This window comes from Oryx dammah, unplaced genomic scaffold, assembly GCF_014754425.2.
Source record: "Oryx dammah isolate SB20612 unplaced genomic scaffold, SCBI_Odam_1.1 HiC_scaffold_827, whole genome shotgun sequence".
NCBI lineage: Eukaryota > Metazoa > Chordata > Mammalia > Artiodactyla > Bovidae > Oryx > Oryx dammah.
The window spans coordinates 322-9,107 of record NW_024070973.1 but is presented as its reverse complement, the minus strand read 5'-3'; the positions used below and the strand labels follow the sequence as shown (position 1 = coordinate 9,107).

The following is an 8,786-nucleotide window of genomic DNA, read 5'->3' as shown; positions in this document are numbered from 1 at the left end:
TTTTTTCCAGCATTTATGTACAGATGTGAGAGTTGGTCCATAAAGAAGGTTGAGTGCCAAAGAATTGATGCTTTTGAATTGTGGTGCTGGGGAAGACTCTTGAGAGTCTCTTGGACTGCAAGGAGATCCAACCAGTCAATCCTAAAGGAAATCAACCTTGAATATTTATTGGAAGGATTGATGCAAAAGTGAAACTCCAATACTTTGCTGATACTGATTCAAAGAGCTGACTCACTGGAAAAGATCCTGATTCTGGGAAAGATTGAGGGCAGGAGGAAGAGGGGGCAACAGAGGATGAGATGGTTGGATGATATCACCCACTCAATGGACATGAGCAAACTCCAGAAGATAGTGAGGGACAGGGAAGCTTGGCACATTGTAGTACATGAGGTTGCAAAGAGTCTGACAACTTAGTGACTGAACAACAATTAAAACGCCATAATACTAGTGTAAATAAACACAAATATATGAATGTGAAAGAGTACAGAGTAAAAAGTTTACACATCTCCAATTATTTGATTTTTTAAAATAAAGTCACCAATATGCGTAGGGGGATAATAAATTATTTTTCTGCAATATATACTACAACAAATGACTGTTCATTTATAAATAATTTAATGTTAAACCCACTTCTCTCCATAAAGTTAATTAGAAACATTGTTTTTAAATTACAGTGCTTTTAAAAGGATAATAGAAATGTTTTCTTGACTAAAGTGAAAGTGAAAGTTGCTCAGTCGTGTCCAAATCTTTGTGACCCCATGGACTACACAGAATACTGAAGTGAGTAGCCTGTCCCTTCTCCAGTGGATCTTCCTGACATAGGGATTGAACCAGGGTCTCCTGATCTTCCTGATCCAGGGATTGAACCAGGGTCTCCCGCATTGCGGGGGGTTCTTTACCAGCTGAGCTATCAGGGAATCCCTTTCTTGACTAAGGCAAAAACAAAAATTACTTATACATAATGCTGAGGCACTTGCCATAGATTGAAAAAATTAAACTGAATTTCATGAAATATTAAATCTTTAAACTTAACATAATTTGCTATTTATATACACTACCATGTATAAAATAGAGATCGAGTGGGAAGCTGCTGTATAGCACAAGTGGCTTAGTTCTGTCCTCTGTGAGGACCTAGATGGGTAGGATGGGAATGGGGGTTGAAGGGAAGTCCAAGAGGTAGAGGATGTATATATATGCATTTAGCCAATTCTCTTCATTGTACAGCAGAATCTAATGCAACATTGTAAAGCAATTATATTTTTAAAAATTGAAAAGGCAAGTCATAGACCATATGTATTACTTGCAGTATGTATATCTGACAAGAGACTTCGCAAAATATATAAAAAATTAAACAAATCACAAAGAAAATTACAAATAATATAGTTTATTAATGAGCTGAATATTTGAAGTGGCACTTTATAGTAGAAGATATCCAAATGACAAGTTAACTTTTGGAAACCAAAATTAGAAACCGCTACAGACATCAGAATGGCTAAAATTTAAAAGACTGACAATACTAAGTTTGTGGGAATGGACAGAAACTGGATCAAGCTTATATTTGAGAGGAAATGTAAAATGACACAACTACTTTGCAAAGTCTGGGTCAGTTTCTACTCATTGATCAAGCAATTCTCAACTTAGGTATATGTACCCAGATGGATATCTAGACAAAATAACTTGTGTACAGTTATTCATACTTACTTTGTGCCTAATAAACAAAAAGAGATCTGTTCATCATGAGAAAAATGGAAAATCCAGTTGTGCTGTAATCATAAAACAGGGTATTTCTTAGCATAAAAATAAAGCCAAATTATTGACATGACCTGTTAAGATTGAACCTCAAAACTGAATGAAAGAACAGAGAAAATAAGACAACATACTGCATCATTCATTCATATGAAGTGCAAGAATAAGGAAGATTAATCTATGATGAGAGGATTTAGAACATATTTATCTCTAGCTGATGGGGATGACTAGCAAGTAACATGGCAGAACTTTGGGGAGTGGAGGACGATGATCTACATCTTGATTTGCATGGTGATTATACAATGCATACGTATGTTGAATTCATTGATTTGTGCTCTTCAATTTTGTGCATTTTGTTTTAGGCAGTGGGTAAAATTAAGTGCACATCGAGTACTTTTATCAAATAGATTTTAGTTCCCACTCCAACTTGTGAGTTAGAATTGCTGCACACGAGGACTGTGACTCGTAAGGTACCAGCTCTCCCAGCGATTCTTAAAACGATCAGCTTGAGGGGTAGAACCCACGGAGCCGTGTAACTTTGACCCCAAATACAGAAGTAGGAAAGAGCAGAAGAACATGCATGTTTCCGCTCCAGTGACTACTGCAGAGGAGAACTATTGGAGGGCTGGAGAATTGAAGACCAGGCCCATCTGACCCCGTTTTACCCTTGTCCTGTTTATAGCAGAGATCCAAGCCCTTGGGGACAAATGCCTGAGGCATCTGACTGTTCACCTTGGGGAAAGTGAGATCCGTAGTTTCATATTCAAGCTGACTTTGAGGTAAAATTGAATTTAACCTTGTTTGCTCATTGAAGGGACCAGTCTTTTCCAAGCTGCCACTTTATAAAAATAAATTATATTGCCAAAAAAATTGTACTGCTATAAATGTAAACTTCAACAAAGATGGTTGTTAGAAAATTTTATAAATACTCAGGCCACCTAACAAGAAATCAGAAAGTTAAAAAGAACATTCAATTTCAGGATGTGCGAGCATGCGTGCCAAGTCACTTCAGTGTTCGACTCTTGTCAACCCTATGGACTGTAGCCTTCTAGGCTTCTCTGTCCATGGGATTCTCCAGGCTTTCTGTTTTCTCTGACCCTATCAAAGATTTCCCCCTGACTTTGGTGAGTTTTCTCCCAAGGCTGCACTGATCAGTACTTTGTTGCCCGCTGCAGGAGTCTCCTTTGCAGGGCTCCCCTGATTACCTTAAGCATCTCTCTCCTCCCTGGGACTTTGTCCTATGGACTCTAGCTCCCTTGGCATCCAGGAATTTGTTTTCTCAGCTCAGCAATGTCCACTGAGCTGGTTTTCAGTTTGCTCCTGGTGTCTCGCTTGGGAACTCTCCATGCAATAAATTGGAGCCACTGTTTCCCATCTCTCAGGGATCACTCCCTGTCCTTCACCTGATGCCAAGTCTCCTGAAAACCTTTGTTTAATGTCCCCAGTCTGACTTCGTTGTTTCAGCAGTTAAGCAAATTTGGAAAACTCAGCAGTGGCCACAGGACTGGAAAAGGTCAGTTTGCATTCCAATCCCAAAGAAAGGCAATGCCAAAGAATGCTCAGACTACCACACAATTGCACTCATCTCACACGCTAGTAAAGTAATGCTCAGAATTCTCCAAGCCAGGATTCAAGCAATACGTGAATCGTGAACTTCCTGATGTTCAAGCTGGTTTCAGAAAAGGCAGAGGAACCAGAGATCAAATTGCCAACATCCTCTGAATCATGGTAAAAGCAAGAGGCATATACGGAGGAGATCTGAGTGTGATTTTTGGGTCAAAAAAGATTCCCTGGAGAAGAAATCCAGTATTCTTGCCTTAAAGGGTATCATAGACACAGAAACCTACTAACAAAATACATTCCACGGAGTCAAAGAGTCGGATATGATTTAATGACTAAACCACCAGCAAGGAAACATAGATTAAGTCTACAGTTATTATTTAATAATCAGAGGAAAGCGCGCACGCAGTCCCCCACTACCACAAATTACGCAGTCAAGTTTCCTCTATTTGAGGAAATCGCAGAGGTCAACACACCCAGAGTGCAATGGGTGAGTGTCGCCCTGGACGAACCACTTTCTTGAGCATGGTGTGTTCTCTGCCAGGTAAGTATGAGTTGACGTTCCCCTGACCCCGCGCACAGCCTTAGACACGTTCACTGTACACACACGCTGACGCTGCCGTTTCCCCGCAACTCTTCCACTATCCTCCGCACCCTCTCCTTTTTCACGCGTCTCAGGCCCTCCAAATAACTCTTCTAAAAGAAATCCAACAAAATCTCAGGAAATTTTCCGTAACCGGGGAAGTGGCTCGCCGGGAACCGTACCACTTCGCTGCAAGATTTACATAAGCCAACCCCATTCAGGACCTCTAAGGCGGCGCCTCTCCTTCAACTCAAGCCCTGCCCCACCCCTGTCGAGATGACCAATGGCGAGTCCCCTGTGACGAGGACGTGACATGATTTCATCAACCTTAGCAATCAACCTGCTTACAATGAGAGAAGGGGCCTCGGACTTCCTTGGTGCCTCAGACAGTAAAGCGTCTGCCTACAGTATGGGACCCGGGTTCCATTCCTAGGTTGGGAGGATTCCCCTGGAGGAGGAATTAGTGACCCACTCCAGTACACTTGGCTGGAAAATCCCATATACGGATCCTGGTAGGCTACATTCCATGGGGTTGCAGAGTCGGGCACGACTGAGCGATACAACTTTCACCCTTTAAGTGAGACATAGACGGGTTTTATTTCTTTTCACTTTAAAATTTTTATTTTTTATTTGGGTATAGCCAGTTAACAATGTTGTGGTAGTTTCAGGTGAACAGCGAAGGGACTCAGCCATACATATACATGGAGATACAGACGGATTTTGCCAGCCTCCTCGTAGTCTGACCTTTCGTGCTGGATTGCACGCCGAGGGGAGAAATTTAGGGATGGTGTGTTAGGCTGATGCAAAAGCCTTTAAGTAATAAATAAGTTGTAAAACAGTGAATAGAAATAGTATAGAGACAAAATAAAAGCATCTGTATATTTCATGTGTATAAACATACGGATTTAGGGTTACATCTCAAAGTGCTACTAGGTAGACTTATTTTCTGGGCAGATTCTTCCTGTTTCATTCTCACGATATCCCAAGGACCATGCTTTTCCTTTGCTTACCATACAGAATACAAGAAATGATTCTGAAATAGAAACTGATGACTAAAATAAGGGCAAGAAAGATGACGTGTTTGCTTGAAGAGTGAGGTTTATTTGTTTTCTCTTACTGCATAAGACTGGAGAAAGGAATGGCAAGCCACTTCAGTATTCTTGCCTTGAGAACCCCATGAACAGTATGAAAAGGCAAAATGATAGGATACTGAAAGAGGAACTCCCCAGGTCAGTAGGTGCCCAACATGCTACTGGAGATCAGTGGAAAAATAACTCCAGAAAGAATGAAGGGATGGAGCCAAAGCAAAAACAATACCCAGTTGTGGATGTGACTGGTGATAGAAGCAAGGTCTGATGCTGTAAAGAGCAATATTGCATAGGAACCTGGAATGTCAGGTCCATGAATCAAGGCAAATTGGAAGTGGTCAAACAGGAGATGGCAAGAGTGAACGTCTATATTCTAGGAATCAGCGAGCTAAAATGGACTGGAATGAGTGAGTTTAACTCAGATGACCATTATATCTACTACTGCGGGCAGGAATCCCTGAGAAGAAATGGAGTAGCCATCATGGTCAACAAAAGAGTCCAAAATGCAGTACTTGGATACAATCTAAAAAACGACAGAATGATCTCTGTTTGTTTCCAAGGCAAACCATTCAATATCCAAGAATCGAAGTCTATGCCCCAACCAGTAACGCTGAAGAAGCTGAAGTTGAACAGTTCTATGAAGACCTACCGGAGAAGGCAATGGCACCCCACTCCAGTACTCTTGCCTGGAAAATCCCATGGATGGAGGAGCCTGGTAGGCTGCAGTCCATGGGATCGTGAAGAGTTGGATACGACTGAGTGACTTCACTTTCACTTTTCACTTTCCTGCATTGGAGAAGGAAATGGCAACCCACTCCAGTGTTCTTGCCTGGAGAAGCTCAGGGATGGGGGAGCCTGGTGGGCTGCCATCTATGGGGTCACACGGAGTCAGACACAACTGAAGCGACTTAGCAGCAGCAGTAGCAGGAAGACCTATGAGACCTTTTAGAACTAACACCCCCCAAAAATGTCCGTTTCATTATAGGGGACTGGAATGCAAAAGTAGGAAGTCAAGAAACACCTGGCGTAATAGGCAAATTTGGCCTTGGAGTACAGAATGAAGCAGGGAAAAAGCTAATAGAGTTTTGCCAAGAGAACACACTGGTCATAGCAACACCCTCTTCCAACAACACAAGAGAAGACTGTACACATGGACATCACCAGATGGTCAACACTGAAATCGGATTGATTATATTCTTTGCAGCCAAAGATGGAGAAGCTCTATACAGTCACCAAAAACAAGACCAGGAGCTGACTGTGGCTCAGATCATGAGCTCCTTATTGCCAAATTCAGACTTAAATGGAAGCAAGTAGGGAAAACCACTTTGTCATTCAGGTATGACCTAAATCAAATCCCTTATGATTATACAGTGACAGTGAGAAATAGATTTAAGGGACTAGATCTGATAGATAGAGTGCCTGTTGAACTATGGACAGAGGTTCATTACATTGTACAGGAGACAGGGATCAAGACCATCCCCATGGAAAAGAAATGCAGAAAAGCAAAATGGCTGTCTGGGAGTCCTTACAAATAGCTGTGAAAAGAAGAGAAGCGAAAAGCAAAGGAGAAAAGGAAAGATATAAGCATCTGAATGCAGAGTTCCAAATAGCAAGAAGAGATAAGAAAGCCTTCCTCAGCGATCAATGCAAAGAAATAGAGGAAAACAACAGAATGGGAAAGACTAGAGATCTCTTCAAGAAAATTAGAGATACCAAGGGAATGTTTCATGCAAAGATGGGCTCGATAAAGGACAGAAATGGTATGGACCTAACAGAAGTAGGAGATATTAAGAAGAGGTGGCAAGAATACACAGAAGAACTGTACAAAAAAGATCTTCACGACCAAGATAATCACGATGGTGTGATCACTCACCTAGAGCCAGACATCCTGGAATGTGAGGTCAAGTGGGCCTTAGAAAGCATCACTACGAAAAGTTAGTGGAGGTGATGGAATTCCAGTGGAGCTATTTCAAATCCTGAAGGATGATGCTGTGAAAGTGCTGCACTCAATATGCCAGCACATTGGGAAAACTCAGCAGTGGCCACAGGACTGGAAGTGTTCAGTTTTCATTCCAATCCCAAAGAAAGGCAATGCCAAAGAATGCTCAAACTACCGCGCAGTTGCACTCATCTCCCACGCTAGTAAAGTAATGCTCAAAATTCTCCAAGCCAGGCTTCAGCGATATGTGAACTGTGAACTTCCAGATGTTCAAGCTGGTTTTAGAAAAGGTAGAGGAACCAGAGATGAAATTGCCAACATGCGCTGGATCATGGAAAAAGCAAGAGTTCCAGGAAAACATCTATTTCTGCTTTATTGACTATGCCAAAGCCTTTGACTGTGTGGATCACAATAAACTGTGGAAAGTTCTGAAAGAGATGGGAATACCAGACCACCTGACCTGCCTCTTGAGAAACCTATATGCAGGTCAGGAAGCAGCAGTTAGAACTGGACATGGAACAACAGAGTAGTTCCAAATAGGAGAAGGAGTACATCAAGGCTGTATATTGTCACCCTGCTTATTTAACTTACATGCAGAGTACATCATGAGAAATGCTGGGCTGGAAGAAGCACAAGCTGGAATTAAGATTGCCGGGAGAAATGTCAATAACCTCAGATATGCAGATGACACCAGCCTTATGGCAGAAAGTGAGGAGGAACTAAAAAGCCTCTTGATGAAAGTGAAAGTGGAGAGTGGAAAAGTTGGCTTAAAGCTCAACATTCAGAAAACGAAGATCATGGCATCTGGTCCCATCACTTCATGGGAAGTAGATGAGGAAACAGTGGAAACAGTGTCAGACTTTATTTTTCTGGGCTCCAAAATCACTGCAGATGGTGATTGCAGCCATGAAATTAAAAGATGCTTACTCCTTGGAAGAAAAGTTATGACTAACCTAGACAGCATATGAAAAGCAGAGACATTACTTTGCCAACAAAGGTCCGTCTAGTCAAGGCTATGGTTTTTCCTGTGGTCATGTATGGATGTGAGAGTGGGACTGTGAAGAAAGCTGAGCCCCGAAGAATTGATGCTTTTGAACTGTGGTGTTGGAGAAGACTCTTGAGAGTCCCTTGGACTGCAAGGAGATCCAACCAGTCCATTCTGAAGGAGATCAGCCGTGGGATTTCTTTGGAAGGAATGATGCTAAAGCTGAAAGTCCAGTACTTTGGCCACCTCATGCGAAGAGTTGACTCCTTGGAAAAGACTCTGATGCTGGGAGAGATTGGGGGCAGAAGGAGAAGGGGACGACAGAGGATGAGATGGCTGGATGGCATCACCAACTCGATGGATGTGAGTCTGAGTGAACTCCGGGAGTTGGTGATGGACAGGGAGGCCTGGCGTGCTGCAATTCATGGGGTCGCAAAGAGTTGGACATGATTGAGTGACTGAACTGAACTGAACTGCATAAGACTGGGTTAGACCTGAGGGCAGAGAAGTGGGAGGCTGGAGAAGACAGCCAACTTGTGTTTTCTGACCAGAGAGCAAGGGCAAATGGGGTAACTTGATCCTTGAAGTGCCTTTGGCTTGAAGGGGAAGGTGACTTCTGGAAAATCTTGGGGAGAACAGCAAAGGAACTCAGCAAGCAGTTAACTTCCAGGAAGAATCTTGCTTTCTTCCTCCCTTCCCCACCCCCTATTTCTCTCTCTACAACCATCAGAAATAGACTCTGGCTCTTTTCATCTGACATAAACTTTAATCCAGGGCTAGTAATACCTTAGAGAATCTCCAGAAGACTGGAGAATGAATTTATACAAACTGGGAGGAATAAAAAAGGGTGATGAAAGAGAGCCCACAAACCAAATCGAAAGGACA

The 8,786-nt window shown here is 42.4% G+C and overlaps 1 non-coding gene across 1 annotated transcript; it reads right to left on the bottom strand.

Moving 5' to 3' along the window:
• Positions 1 to 3,694: 3,694 nt before the first annotated feature.
• LOC120859405 lies at positions 3,695 to 3,858 on the bottom strand. Its single transcript, XR_005720075.1, has one exon. It is a non-coding gene; the product is annotated as a U1 spliceosomal RNA (small nuclear RNA).
• Between the last annotated feature and the right edge of the window lie 4,928 nt (positions 3,859 to 8,786).